The sequence below is a fragment of the Lissotriton helveticus genome, chromosome 6 (genome assembly GCF_964261635.1).
Source record: "Lissotriton helveticus chromosome 6, aLisHel1.1, whole genome shotgun sequence".
NCBI classification, from domain to species: domain Eukaryota; kingdom Metazoa; phylum Chordata; class Amphibia; order Caudata; family Salamandridae; genus Lissotriton; species Lissotriton helveticus.
Window position 1 is genome coordinate 1,605,815,120 of NC_136067.1, and position 16,891 is coordinate 1,605,832,010.

A 16,891-nucleotide genomic window follows, 5' to 3' on the forward strand; every position below is an offset into this window, starting at 1 on the left:
TGCTATTTATTGCCTCACCTGCCCGTGTGGTTTGAAATACATTGGCAGTACCACGAATGCTGTAAAACTGAGAATATTGGAGCACATGCGTGCTATTGCCAAAAAGGATGAGGCTTACCCTGTGGCAAGGCATTTCGAGAAGATGCACAACAGCAACAGGGATTTGTTGTCGTACATTTGTCTCGATAGCGTACCAGCTAGCATTAGAGGTGGGGACCGCTTACTCAAGCTCCGACGCCTGGAATCTAGGTATATCATTGATTTGCAAACCAAGATTCCCAAGGGTTTGAATATGCATGAGGAGCTATCAGTACACTTGGGATAAAATCATTGCTATCTATTTCTAATACTCTGCATGTATTACTAGTTGACCAGTATGTTTTGATTCTGACCACAGGCTTGTGGTTGTGTCGACCTGTGATAAGATTATTATTGTGATCAATTTTATTATTAACTGTGACTGTTTTCTTTATTTTTGCATCATTATAGAAGATTTTGGCTATTGATATGTCTTTTGTTTTGTGGAGATGATATTGGACTAGGGGAGTATGTAGGTCATGCACCCATGGATCAGCCCATCAGTGGGCCTTATCTTTGTACCTGTGTGGTAGGGAACATGCTATTTGGCATATCATTATTGTGATTTTACAGTTGTCAAGCATGGTTCAATTTAGATCGGATTCCCATGTGATGTATTCTGACATTAGCCTACATTATCATTCAGGATGTTATTAGGATCGTTCTTTGTGCCCATACAGGGCTATATCAAATGCTTATATAGCAATTTATATGTAAATATATGACATAACATTATATAATGGTTATTTTGTATAAGTTTAAGCACTTTGCATTGAATGTATATACATTGTAAGATGGCCGCTGTTTATTTGTAAACATGTTGTCCGTCTTCACTTTCCACCACATCCTGATAAGTTTAAATTGTTTGTGCGTCCTCGCTTCTCTCACAACTTGACAAAGCCCTACGGCGAAACGCGTCGTTGCTGTTTGTTCCGCCGTAATAAATTGGTTGGAACAACCCCCTGCGAGTGCTGCTTTCCTTGGTACTTCTATTCTCCGGGATTGTGTTTGGATATTTGAAAACGGGTACACCCCCGTTATGGCGTGCACCCGCCCATGAGTGCAACCGGCTGGTGTTTGGGAGCGGATGTTAATAGTTTCCGGATGCACCGAGTCTGTCCAAGGATTTACCGCATTGCCTTTAACAGGAAGAGTTGCCGTGTGTATATCGTTTCCAGGCATTCATAAACTTGCTGGTAAGGCGCGGTGAGCGCAATTTCTTGAACCATCTTTCAAGCGCATTTTGACATTGACTCAGAGCGAAGGGGGAAATACGGCAAGCTCAATTCTCTGGTAGTCGCGGCTGCGCTACCAAGAACTATGTTTTGTGAAGCGGAGAGAAAAGAGGCCGAACAAGGGATGTTCAAGAATAAAAAGAAAACCAATGGAACCCAAAAAGCCGGTACTAGTCAGGCTAATGGAGGCGGCACTTCCATGAATACCAAACTTAACATTCTAGAACGTCTTTATGAGCGTGAAATTAGGAAGTGGTGGGAGGCCACGTCATTACAAAATTACATAGACGTGGACCGCGTCCCCAGGGGATTAAGAATTTACACCATCCCCGCGTACGAAAATCCGGACCCAGAGTTGCTTGATGCTTGGGCGGAACACACAGCTGCATCCTGTAAAGAGAGTCTGAGAATACTAGTACGCTTTGCCTGGAGCGATAGAGAGAAGGCCTTGACAAAAATCAAAGAATTGGAAGATGACTTAGCAAAGGAGGAAGACCAGGCTACTCTTGTAGAAAAACGTGATCAAATTAAAAAACGCCTTAAGAAATACGAACAAAAAATCAAACAGCGCAAAGAAGAAAAATTTGAGAGGGACGAAAATGATTACCAGATGGGAAGAGTGCTAACTTTTGCTAAAAAGTACGATCGTACAAGGAAACAACTAAAGCAAAAGAAAAGTGCACCCGCCTCTGCAGAAGTCATAACCTCTGAATCGGATGTCAACGCAGATGATGCGGCAAGTGATGATGGGAGTGTGGAAACTCCTTCTTTTCACAGAGAGTTTCAAGTCATGCGCAACCAACAATTAGAAGGAGGCAGGGGCAAACCCCCGGACAATGCGGGAGCAAGAGGAAGACGAGGCGCGGCGGCGGTGGGAAGAAATCCACTAGGTTCACCGCCTGTCACACGGAGCAAGAAGAACTTCTATCGAAAGAAGACTTAAGTGAGCATCTCGCACATACTGACAAGGATAACCTGTCCGTCATCAATTTAACCAACAAAGCGTTGACTGAAGAAGAAAATTCCATCCTCGAATTGGGCTTATCTTTTTGCCCACGTAAGAACTTTGACTTTGCACAAACTAGGATAGACGTTTTTAAATTCACAAGAAAATTAAAGCTGCATAAATTCTTCAAACTCAAATCTCAGAGTGCTAACTCTGTGCCTTCTATGGATCATGAAGGGGAGGGTTTGAGATGCCGAGATTTGGGAGGCTTACGTGCCATTGAAGGTTTGCACCAGGAAATAAATAGAGGGGAAGATGGAAACATCAGTAATACTCAAACCCTTGCTCATCTGGACATACAACAGAAAGGTGGAGGTAGTAGGTTCAAACCGACCTCTACTTTTTTACCTATCATGAGCACTGATGCTATAGATACATTCTCAGATGCGGTTTTAAGAGATCTTACTAGATTAAGACAAACAAAGTCATATGCGTTCTCCAGTGATAATTTCACTAAACAACAGCAGAATGCTTTACAAACTTTGTGTAAAAACTCTGATCTGGTCTATAAACCCTCCGATAAGGGAGGTAACATCGTCCTCCTCACTACTGCCCAATATGAAACTGAGGCTCTACGTCTATTAGGTGATGTCAACACCTACAGACTTGTGGACAACAAAGTTTATAATCAGAGCGTGGTGGATTACCATGACATGATATCCAGGTGGTATAAAGTCAATATGCTGAATACCGATGAATATCTGTACTTACGTTGTCTCAGTCCTGTAATTCCAACTTTTTATTACCTTCCCAAGGTTCACAAAGACTTACACAATCCCCCAGGTAGGCCAATCGTGGCCTCCAACGGAAGTCTTACTGAGAATCTTTCGATTTATGTTGACTCTTTCCTTTTACCTTTGGTTACGTCTTTGCCATCCTATTTGCAAGATACCAAACACTTTTTGTCTATCATTGGTTCAGTCATTTGGAAAGACACATATTGCATGCTGGTTCTTGACATCGCCAGTCTATACACATGTATAGTTCATGGCGATGGTCTCAGAGCTATGGCCCACTTCCTGGAGAAACGACCTGTGTGTTTCTACGAGCACAATAAGATGCTGATGGAGTTTATGAATTTTGGTCTGAATAATAACATCTTCCTTTTCAGCAATCAGTTATATAAACAAACGTCTGGAGTAGCTATGGGAGCTTGCTCGGCTCCTAGCTTTGCCAATTTGTTTGTAGGCCATTGGGAAGAACTGGCACCTTGGGGCCAAGATGAGAAATGGACCGACATGATTATACAATGGCATCGTTATATAGACGATTTGTTTATAATTTTGAATTGCACGTTGGAAACTGCTAATGAGTTTGTTGAGGCATTGAATCACAATGACAAAAATTTGAAATTCTCAGGTGAGATAAGTAAAACTACTGTCAATTACCTCGACCTCACAGTGTATGTAGACCAGGAAGGCTCTTTGCAGACTAAATTGTTTAGAAAAAAGACGGCTGGCAATTCCACCCTGTATGCCACCAGTAGTCATCCACGCAAACTCATTGAGAGTATCCCCTATGGGGAACTCTTAAGATTGCGGCGAAATAATTCCCATGATGTTGATTTTGAAAAGGCGGCGGCTGCTAGCCTCTCGAGATTTAGAAGAAGAGGATATAAAAATGGGGTTTTGACAAGGGCATTAGAGAGAGTAAAAAAGATAAAGCGGAAAGATCTGTTAGAGCCCAAAAATAGTAAATCTTTGAAGAACGGGGCATTTCGTTTGATTACTACTTTCTCGCGCAATGCTGGTCAGATCAAGAAAATCTTGAAAAAGAATTGGAATATTCTTTTATCAGATAATGTTATCAAAGCTGACCTGCCGACCAATCCTTTGGTCACTTACAGGAAAGCAAAATCCTTGAAGGATCATTTAGTATCCAGCCATTACTCTCCTCCTGTGATCACCCCCAAAATGCCGGTTCTCAGCGGCTTTTATCCCTGTGGTCGGTGTAAGGCCTGTAAGTTTAGTAAGCGGACGCTTACTTTCAAGATACCTGGGTTAGCCACACCGAAAAAGATCTCGAAATTCTTGACTTGTTCCACCCCTTTTGCTATTTATTGCCTCACCTGCCCGTGTGGTTTGAAATACATTGGCAGTACCACGAATGCTGTAAAACTGAGAATATTGGAGCACATGCGTGCTATTGCCAAAAAGGATGAGGCTTACCCTGTGGCAAGGCATTTCGAGAAGATGCACAACAGCAACAGGGATTTGTTGTCGTACATTTGTCTCGATAGCGTACCAGCTAGCATTAGAGGTGGGGACCGCTTACTCAAGCTCCGACGCCTGGAATCTAGGTATATCATTGATTTGCAAACCAAGATTCCCAAGGGTTTGAATATGCATGAGGAGCTATCAGTACACTTGGGATAAAATCATTGCTATCTATTTCTAATACTCTGCATGTATTACTAGTTGACCAGTATGTTTTGATTCTGACCACAGGCTTGTGGTTGTGTCGACCTGTGATAAGATTATTATTGTGATCAATTTTATTATTAACTGTGACTGTTTTCTTTATTTTTGCATCATTATAGAAGATTTTGGCTATTGATATGTCTTTTGTTTTGTGGAGATGATATTGGACTAGGGGAGTATGTAGGTCATGCACCCATGGATCAGCCCATCAGTGGGCCTTATCTTTGTACCTGTGTGGTAGGGAACATGCTATTTGGCATATCATTATTGTGATTTTACAGTTGTCAAGCATGGTTCAATTTAGATCGGATTCCCATGTGATGTATTCTGACATTAGCCTACATTATCATTCAGGATGTTATTAGGATCGTTCTTTGTGCCCATACAGGGCTATATCAAATGCTTATATAGCAATTTATATGTAAATATATGACATAACATTATATAATGGTTATTTTGTATAAGTTTAAGCACTTTGCATTGAATGTATATACATTGTAAGATGGCCGCTGTTTATTTGTAAACATGTTGTCCGTCTTCACTTTCCACCACATCCTGATAAGTTTAAATTGTTTGTGCGTCCTCGCTTCTCTCACAACTTGACAAAGCCCTACGGCGAAACGCGTCGTTGCTGTTTGTTCCGCCGTAATAAATTGGTTGGAACAACCCCCTGCGAGTGCTGCTTTCCTTGGTACTTCTATTCTCCGGGATTGTGTTTGGATATTTGAAAACGGGTACACCCCCGTTATGGCGTGCACCCGCCCATGAGTGCAACCGGCTGGTGTTTGGGAGCGGATATATATATATATATATATATATATATATATATATATATATATTAACTGAAAGAAAGAGCTTACAATGAAGCTATGGAAATTCCACTGACATTTACAAGTTGTTTAGGGCCACATTCCATATCTTACAGCCAAGTCATGCAAGTGATAACACACCAGTTTCACTTCTCATTAGTTCAGTATCCATAAGACGGATGCAATTTGAAAACATTTCAATAATTTACAGTACCAGGTTGAAAGAGGCAACTATGACTGTAGTACATTTTGCTTTCAGGTGCTGTCATTTATTGGTATTAAAATTGTGAGGTCAAAAGCATTGAATATATGCAGTCAATGAAAGCAAGCGTTGCTTAATATTGTCTATGACACCTTAACGTATGGTTAAGAAAACAACAAAATAATAAAAACTCCACAATCCATAGCTCACAAAATAGACATGTAAACCATAACTAGCACATCAAACATAATGTTCATGGCCTCAGCATTGATGTAATGTGACAAATGGTCATACACTTTAGAAGACATATCACATTACTATTAACTCTATCAATTAGATATCTATGAAAATATTATTGTCCATTGTTTACTGGTTTTAGTTTATGTTGTTATTTAATGCCATTGTGTTGTTAGGTTGTTTTTACTTGTTGGGATACAAATTGATTATACATTTTGATGTCATGCTAAACCCAATTATTATGAATGTTTTCAATCAGCTAGGCACACAGCCTTCACATGAACACAGCAGGCTCTTGGTTTCGAACAGCCCCTGCTCCCAACTCACCATAGAGAGCTAACCCCTACTTTTCATGTAATTCAGATGTGCACAGAAGGGGTGCGCCACCTGCTATGGGGGAAGGGCACAGCAAGAGGTCATAGTACCTGAATGGCTAATTCAAAATATTGTTTCATTATACTATCATTGAAAATAGCATGACTACAGAAATATCTTGGGATACATGCTCAATGGTCAACTAGTTTTCTCCGTGTGTTAAAATGATTTTTCCTTAACATTCCATTGATTAAATCACATGCTGTTTATTATAGTTAGATTTATTGTCATAATGTATTTTTTAATTATACTTTTTTATTTTGTATTTCTATGAGAGTGTGTGCAGTACCACTGGTTGACCATGTGTGGTTCTTGACTTACTCCAAGGTGGGGATGGAGTAAATGTGGGCATGTTTTTTTCAAGTGGTATGTTTGCAAAGTACAATTATCTTGCTTTTATGTGGGTCTTTATTTTTCTAATCTTAGCCCTTCCCAGACCATTTTACAGTAATTGTACGATATTTTCCAGCCACTCCCCCTTGTCAGTTCCATATTTCCTACTAAATCCTAAATTTATGTGTGCAGACCTCTCCAGCACTGTGACAGACATCTCTGTACAGATAAGATAGACAATAAACAGTCCATGTCGTAGGAAGGATTCCCATACCTTGAAGTGTGCCCAGTATCTATGTTCCACCTTCTCTGAGACTTTTCTTTAGTACAATAGGCTTTTGAGACTTTAGTCAGTGGTTTTTTGATGTTGGCAAAATGTGGTGAATATTTTTTAACATGGGCCTCAATACAAGTGGCCTCTTAATTCCACAGGGGCTAGCAACAACACTTATCTGCCCCATTGAAAGTGTAAGGGTTTTTATTCACCAATTCTTTTGGCCTGCTAAAAACAGACGAAAACTCTGGGTAATAGTCCAGAAAAAATTACTAGTAGATATTCTGTCAGAATCTGACCCACAATTGTCGATTCCCCTGGTAATCGCTCATATTTTAGTTGACCCTCAGGGGTCAAGTCATAATTGCCCAAATTGTACCCTCCCCTAGAGTTACCTGTCCCCTCGGTATCAGTAACTCCATGGGTGGGGAAAATCCAGCCCTTTTCCTGGGCCAACAGTAATGAGATATTTGGAGTTACAGTAACCTTGTCAGCTTTGCAGCTCCTTAAGGTTATTTAGTCCTGAACAGCAGTGCAGGGTTTCAGTTTTAGGATGATTTACATCAATGCCTAATGTGAAACACTGTGTCAGTTTGTGGATTATTTTATATTTATAGATTATTTATGTCCAGTTTAACAGCTCTCTGCACTGATACTTTTTAATTGCTTTCAGTACATCAAACAATTGTCTGTTTCTTTTGCTTTTTGAGATCTCCTGTAAGGATCAAAATATAATTTCATGTTCGATGCACTCATAGGTTTTATAAAAAATGTGATTGAAATGTTTATCTTTTTGATGTATGATGCACAGGCTGAAAACTGGCATGCGTAAATTTCCCTCGTCTTGGATGAGAGTGATGTAGCAATGGGTGTCATCACAAAATGAGGATTTCTTTGAGGTCTCAAAACATCTAGCCTAATAAGTTTTAATTAGGGAGAAGGAATTCAGTGACCCCTTTCAACTGGCTGCAATGGACGTCTTAGAGGGACAGCAAACCTCCATGCCGGTGTACACATTCATTCCAAGTGAACATTGTTTAAAATCGTCCTATATTCCCTAAAGTATAATGCGCTACTTTTAAAACAAATATTTAAGGCATCCCGACAATTGAAGCTAACCCATGGAACAGCTTCCCTTTGGGAATCTTCTACAACCCCAACTCAAGTGTCAGTGACACATAAATGGTCTGCAGTTGCAACTACTATCAAAAACCATTGATACATAGCAACCTGGAGACCTTTTATATATAGGGCGCACTTTCCCTGTTGGCCCCAACACACCTGTTTTAAGGGGCTCCTGGTTCAAACAGGGAAAGTGTGCCCTCTTAGATAGGAGCGTCTTTTAAGCAGCTGCTCCGTGTTTCACAGTGCAGGTCACAACCCGCCTGCACTCTTAAAGGGGATTAGAGATCCTCTTGCAGGCTGGTGCAGTCACTGACTGTACCTGCCTGCAAGGGGATGTCTGGGTGGTCCCCTCCAGAGGGCTTCTATCAGGGGGCACACTGACAGTGCTCCACCTTTTTTGGTGGACCACAGTCAGTGCGCTTCCTGAGAGATTTGTTGCCTCTGCGCCTGTGTTGTGATATGAAATGGGCGCAAAGACAAAGGAATTACCTCATTTGCATGGGACCACGCCCCCATGCAAATGAGGGAATGCCCTCTTAAGGAAGCGCTGGCATTGTATGTGCCCCAGAGCTTACAGTATTACAGAAGGGGATGCACAAGCATCTGCAGCCCCTTCTGTAATATCAAAGTGCCCCGGGAGTGTGCAAAGCCCCACAAACGCCTGTTAAGCCCCCAGGGCACCTTGTGTAATACGGTCCCTGAATCTGAAATAGGAGGGAAGATGCCTTGATGCCCCCTCCAATTTGTGATTCGAAAAGGGTCACAACAATTACTCTGGAAGTCAGAATGACTTTTTGGACTCGAAGAGTAATAAAAAAAAAAATACTCTTTTATGGTTGCAAAGTCTGTGATTTTGTGAGTTGTAGGCTTTGCAATCTAAAAATAGTTTGTACTTTGGTCCTTAAATTGCTAATAGAAAGTTACATTTGGCTGTTCTTTTTGTACTTTTTGAGTTAGTGTAGTTTATCAGTATTTATGATGATAGTATAAAAGTGCATCAGTGACATACCTAACCATGCATATAACACGGATTGTAGCCTGATTGTGTGTGCGACAGGTGTGTATTATGAAATGTGTATCCTGTTTTTTGTGAACATAAAAGCCAGGACTCTAGTTATGCATACATGTTCTTGTGCTGGTGTGAACATATGAACTATACCATGTTATTTTGTGATGTGATTCACAGTGTTTATTTAAATGTTTTTACAGGACGTAACAACAATAGGCAATGTAGACCAGTAGAAAGGTTTCCGAGTGTTATCAAAATGTCACTTATTCTTTGGCCATAGAAAAATGCACCATGTTTCACACTGCAGTTAGCTCTCACCTTTGTGTTCTCATAAATACTAGCTCTAACTCATTTCACTGCACACTTACACAAACCTTTTTGAAACTTAACACTATACAAACTCTTAAATAGCTACACACAAAACAACAACATATTATATCAAATAATAATTCCGCCAGTTGGATAACTGAAGTCCTGACCACCTACTAGAATGCCACGACAGAATACCACCAACTCATAAGATCCACCAAGAGGACCTTCATCTGGAACAAAATCCTCACCAACTCCAGCAACTTTAAGGAACACTTCAGCATCATACACCAATATACCAACACCCCCAGCGAAGCCATGGATGTCAACTCCTTCCAGGATGTCTGCAAGGAGCTCAGCTCCTACTTCTACCTGAAAATCAAGGCCCTCTTTGAAAACGTCAACGAACAGCCTCCAGAAACCTCCTTTTCCTCCAGCAATGACAGCCAGCCCACCATCACCACCTAGACCCCAGTCACCACCGAAGATACCACCATGACCATAAAGAGCACTCACTCAGGATCAACCACAGACACCTACCTGCCGCACATCTTCCACAAACCCGCTGCTGCCATAGTGCCCGAGCTACAATGCACCATCAATGCCTTCTTCAAATCCAGCGCTTTCCCCGACAACTGGAAACACGCAGAAGTCAAGCCCCTCCTGAAGACACTCTCTGCAGACCCGACGGACCTGAAACACTACCGACCTATCTCTCTCCTTCCCTTCACAGCCAAAGTCACTGAGAAGATCTTCAACACCCAGCTGACAAACTTCATTGAAGAGAACGCCATCTTTGACGCCTCCCAATCCGGATTACGCAGTAACCACAGTACCCAGACCGCCATCCTTGCCTCCACAGACAACATTTACACTCTCTTTGACCAAGGAAACAACGCAGCCCTCATCCTACTGGACCTCTCCGCAGCTTTCATCACCGTCTCCCACTGCACTCCCGCTGCCAGTCTCCACAACACCGGCATACAGGGAACTGCCCTCTACTGGCTCTGCTCCTTCCTTGCTGGCTGAACCCAAAGGATCAGACTCCCGCCTTTCCTGTCCGAACCCACAGAGACCAACTGCGGAGTACCCCAAGGATCATCGTTCAGTCCCACGCTCTTCAACATTTACATGGCCCCCCTCGCCGCAATCGTCAGATAGCATGGACTCAGCATAATATCCTATGCCGACAACATCCTCATCCTCTCCCCTCTCCCTCATGAAGGACCCGGAAAACACCAGACTCAGCTTGGAAGAAGGAATGAAAGATGGTGCAGTTTGGATGAGCAGCAGCTGTTTGAAACTCAACATTGGAAAAGACAGAAGTCCTTGGGCCCCCACCCTCAGCTTGGGACAACTCCTGGTGTCCCACTGACTTCGGCAATCTCCCCACCCCCACAGACCACGACTGGAACCTCAATATCATACTCAACTCCTCCCTCACCATGACCTGACAGATCAATGCTGTCACCTCCACATGCTTCAACACCCTCTGCATCCTCTGCAAGACCTTCAAGTGGACCCCTCCAAAGCCAGAGAGACCATCACCCACGCACTCATAACAAGCAGACTGGACTACAGAAACACCCTCTACGCTGGGATCAACAAACCCTGCTACTCAAACTCCAGACCATCCAGAATACCGCGGCCAGACTCGTCCTCGGCATCCCACGACTGTCAGCTCCGTGATTCCTCGGGAACGGTACGATGCAAAAAAGGGTCCACCTCTCAACAGTCCCAACCCTGAATGCTATAATACTGCAGGTGGGTAGGATGATCGATCGGGGGAAGGAAAGTGAAGGGATCAGAAGGGAGGGAGATCTCAAAGGCAAAACAATATTGGTAAGTACTGGTTTCTACTATATCCTTCCTATGGCTACCACTTTAGGCTTTCCATACCTGAAAAACAAAACAACAATTCCCCCGTCCTAAAGAAGAGGAATGAGTAACATCCTTGCAAGTAGGTCAGCAAGGATTTGGGCTGCGCTAAGAAAGGGATATAATCATAAGCAAAATTTTAATGCCTTAGTCTACATGAAATAATTCATCACACTCTTAGTACTTTTCTCATATATGATACACATGTAACAAAGAACCATACACACCAGCATACATAACAGGTTCCGCTTCACAGGGGATGAGCAGAATGGCAACTCTGGAACACCCTGTCAAGGTTACACAAACAACAATCACCAAAATGCTTCTTTTGATTTTTATGCAGTATTTGTTTGTAACATGCCAGAAAATAAATGCGCCTTCCACGAGAAATGCGAGAAATGCGGTCGCCCGCGCATGCACATTAGATACACAAGACGGAAGCCATGAAGATAGCGAGCCCCGGGGACGCGGCGGGCAGCGGCGGGCAAGGTAAGTGCCTTTTAATTCTTTTACACTTTTAATTTAAAGTATTTAGGGAGGGCGGGAGGGAGGCCTGCGGTGCGTAGTGGGGCTACGCGGAGTGCGGAGGTGGGCGTAGTTTCTCGCCCACTTCACGTAGCTCCACGAAGCCCCACCACGCCCACTACGCCCAGGGTTACTTATCATTCACCAAAACCAGCCGGTTTAGTGCAGTGCAAACATGCTGCTCAGCATAGGAATAATCAACAGTTCCTTCATTCTTGGAGTCTCCTTTTGAACTGTCCTCCTCTTCCGGGTCGCGGGTGATTTTCCCTAGGCAAAAGCGGCTACTTCTGCTTTGCCTCATGGGAAATGTAGTCTTTTGCCAATCCGACGGAATGGATTTCCGAGTGGTGGGCAAACCCTGGGACACCTCTACTTTACCACCAACCCAGCAACCATGTCCAGGCCCTGCCATAACTAGCAAAGATGGGGTGATTGTTTCTGTAAGGGGGCAGAGTGTGTGTGTAAAACGACGTGAGCACATCACTCAACTCCTGCGAGATCTCCACTGGCTCCCCGTCGAGAAGAGAGTAACCTTCAAGCTACTCACCCACACCTACAATTCCATCCACAACATCAGACCCAAATACCTCACCTAGCAGAAACCCTGCGCATGCCCAGAACCAGAGAGGGTGGAAGAGCCTTCTCCTACATCGCAGCCAAAGCCTGGAACGAGCTCCCGTTCAACATCCGACGCTCCCCTACGCTGCACACCTTCAGGATGGGCCTCATGACCTGGCTTTTCGGATGACTCAGATCTGTACCGCCCCCCCCCCCAGCTCCTTGAGACCCTCACGGGTGAGTATCATGCTTTAAACCCGCTGATTGATTGATTGATTGACTAGTGCAGTGTTTAATTTGAGCCAGTGGTTTCTGGTGCTGAGCACTGGCACTGAATTGTCAACACTGGCACTGAGACAAATTGCGGTGGGCGGAGGACAAATCAAACACATTATATAAATAAATGCAAGCACTTTTGGACAAATATATTGGAATAGCTAAATAAAGGACGATTTTGAAACTGGGTGCCAGATCTGTCCCTAACCAGGGTCAAAAAGTTAAAAAATAAAAAATGATATGGATATTACCGATTCAGTGTATCCTCATTTCTGACCAAAAGGCAAGAAGTGCCTTACAGCCATCAGCAACTCAAAGAGGATCTTTTGCTTATCAAGTTGAGAGACATAAGAAACCAACTTTGATCTACTGTGGCCTATTTTCCTGACGAAGGATTGGCTCAGTGCTGAAACGCGTGTTGAACGGAACAGATCATTACCTGTGTGCCACATTGACTTTTTCTTTATTAAATTATAAATTGTTATCATTCTGCTTACTTAAAATGAAGAAAAGTTGCACATTTTAATGAACGCAAGCCTTCTGTTGCATGAAGGAGGATGAATGAATGAGTTTATATGGAACCTTCTTTTTTAATTAAATGAATTCTCTAATACCAATATCAATAAAAATCGTCTATTTTGTGAAAAAAATCCAGATGTAGTTGATTCTCCTATGAATGATGTTCATATGCTACCTATTGTTGAAACCATAAGCTGTTGATAATATTGTTGCCTTAAGACTGTAGACTAGACTGAGACAAATAGTGCCACCATGTGACTGCCCAAATGTATAGATCGGCACAACAATATTTGTTCATGATTTCACTATACATTCAAATGGCTAATAGCTGTGGCACAAGCCATTCTTATAGCTTTGGAGGCCTAGAATGGTATGAATTGTCACACTGTTAGGCATGTGGTGGTTAGTAGGTGTGTTGGTACTGTTATTGGCAGCGCTGGTAGGATCAATGGGTGGTGAAAGCTGCAGTGGCCTTCTGGCGAGAGCCATGGCACTTATTATTTTACAAATTAAGCACTGGACGAGTTGCCTTCCCACATCCGGATGGATAGACACCCACATAGATAATGCACCACAATTCCATAACAATGATGGTTTGTCCTAATCAAGCGTGACTAACTTAACATAATATACATATTTTGTTGGTTTCCATTCTAACTGTTCGCTATTAGTACAATCCACCATCATGGGCGTAAAGGAGGCCCCTGAAGTGCAGGGAGCCCCCAAACCTTCAGGCCCCCCACCCCTTTAGGGGCACATTAAGCCTAAAGATGAATATCTGTGAAATATGAGAGACGAGGGTCCCTCTCATCACATTCTGCAGGAGGGGGGCAACATTTTGCATTATGCCACTGTACCCCATATTTCAAACTGTTGTCCATACAGGAGGGACTTATTAGCGAAATAATAGTTCCATCCATCAGAACTATTTCGCATAGATTTATATTTTTTGAATGAACTTTAAAGGGTACACGGTACAATTTTTCTGAGCACTGGCTATCACCTGATTGTAATCCGTGATGTGTCCGACAGGTAGTCTGCCTGACTACTAGCAGAAATATATCTGAGATAAATCGTTCTTTGCTTTTTCATTCTGAGCCATTGCAATTTTTTATTGAGAACCTGTGACGTGCCAACAGAGCACAGATTTGTTCATGGGCTTCATTATTATAATATAACATAACGTAAGGTAAGGTTACATAACATAGCATGGATGGCGATAGTTCTGAGAAGACTGCAATATCAGGTGGTCATTCACTTTTTGAAAATGTGGTCCTTTATTGTTTTTCCTCTTTGTATATTATAGTTAGAATTGTTTGTGCTATTCACTGGTCAATGCCAGCCTGGAAGAACTTTGTTGAATTTAGAGCGTGAAGCCATATTGAATTTTAAGAGGTACAGCAAATGTAATACAAGAAAAGTGTATATCAGCAGGCAGTGATACCTACAGTGAAAGCTACTTATTTTCGTATATACCCTGCTTCGGAAATATTTGCTATAAACACCTCAGTCGAGACAATATTTAGTATTTAGAGACAAAAGACAAGTTTGTCCAGAAATTGTAACTGCATTACATGGAAGCCGTGTCTTCTAATATCCCCTAAATCGCAGATGATTCGGTGCTGACGGGCCAAGGATGGCTACTATGCTTCACTGTAAGTACCATGCAGTCTGAAAGAGGGTCAAGGTGAGAGGTCAGTGGATTGTTATGCTTCATGGGGACGTGAGGATGAATCTAACTGCAGACATTGCACATTTTAGTCTTCTTAATTAGCACTCGATAGCCTGCTTGAAAAATATGAACCCTCTCCAACTATATTGGTTCAAATCTAACTGATCTAATCCAGTTTTCTGAGTAATGATGGTCATTATATAATCGTAACTGCCAGGTTTTGTCACCAATATGACACTTGACACTTTCCTGGTAACTAGCTGAACATCATCAATAAAGACATCAGTTCTATAATGACATCTTACCAACCAGTTGAAGGCCATTCACTATGACATCACCTTTTTACGACAGCCATTCTTCGTGAAAGGCATTTAAAATGGACATTAAAAGTTGTCAGTGGCTGTAGAAGTCCTCTTATGATTGCAAAGCTGGTAATGGGTCATCTGTGTATCCATTGGGGACACCCTTAGGATAGGAAGAAAGGCTTCGAGTTAATTAAATAGTGTGTGATGACAGATGTCTCTTGATCCTGGAAGAAGGCGACAGCACTCAGCAACTGAATTAGAAATAGGAAAGTCATTTTTTGTGTTGCTGCTCTAGAAGTGTGATGTCTTTTCCCAAGCTTTTTTAATCCAATCAATGTTAATTATAGATATGATAAACAAGTACATTTGCTCATCTTGCTTGGGGTAAGAGGCCTTCTACCACTCAACATGTGCAATATTGGCACAGCACACAGGTCGGATGTGACCCAAACAAAAATAAAACCGTCCAATTGGCAGGAAACTGAGGGGCTTTTGCGCTGCTGTTGCATCACTTTTTGTGACCTTACGGCGGAGTAAATAATGCCCCACATTGCGCTATATTTACGAAGTGATGCATCTAGGCAGATGCCTCACTTCGTAAACCACTGCACTACATTATAACTGCGTCAGGTATAATGTATGCAGGGTGGGCGTTCCCCCACATCAAAGCCTCATAGAATTGCTGCATTGAAATCTTTAAGATTTCAGTGCACCACTTCTAGGACGCCATTGCGTCAATATCTTACAACTGCTTCACAGCATGCGTAAGACTGATGCAATGCTATAATCATAGCCCTCCGCCTGCATTGATGGAGTTGCTTCACGCTCCCGACCCAACTCCAGCAATGTGTCAGTTTTGCGCCTACAGATACATCAGTAATACTGACGTAAGTCATTCCTTGTGACATGATGCATCATACAGTAAATATGATGCAACCATCATGTCGCAAGGAGGGTGCAGTGATGCAACAGTTTTCATAAATAAGGCCCTGAATTATTAGGTATACACCTCATTTGTTTCTTGCTTGCCAATGGCAGCGATGCATGTATGTAGCAAGTTTTTCATCAAGGTACTTTGTTGAGTGGTTTCTATTGTTTAAAATCAGAACACATTGTTATATTTTGTCCTGTCAGCAAGGGAGTGGCACCAGTGCAATTGGTAGGATCTTTTGGGCAATATTGAAATATTTTTTCTGACTAAAATGTGGTTTGCATACAGCAGTGCTGATTTGCTAAGGGAGATTGTGGTGATAGGTGACTGTTTGGAGGGTGGTGAAATCACAGATTATGGCGTGTCTCTGTGTCACATCACCAATTATGGAGACATTTTATGAATTGCGCTGAGAAGAGTTAATAGACTTTTGGTTAACCAGATTGCAAAGGTGTGCGAAATTTGTTTCATTTGTTTTTATATAATTATGGAAACATAAAATTACGTGTAATAACACAAAATGCAAATATGTTATTTAGATTATAGCGTGAAATGCATCCTTGAATACATTTTTAATGCAAGAATGTATTTCGCGCTGTAAAAAAGCACAGAAAAATCTCTGCAAACAACTGCCACCCTCATTTGAGTTATTTGCATTGTTCCTGTGCTCCAGTACTATAGTTTTGTTGCAAATGTCATAGTGTCATAGTAGTGCCATTTGGAGAATTTTGCATAACAAGCCTAAATTAAATTCCTAAAATTCGGCGAATTACTCCTGGGTGAGTTAAATTTCTCCTGGGCCTTCTGGGTAGTAA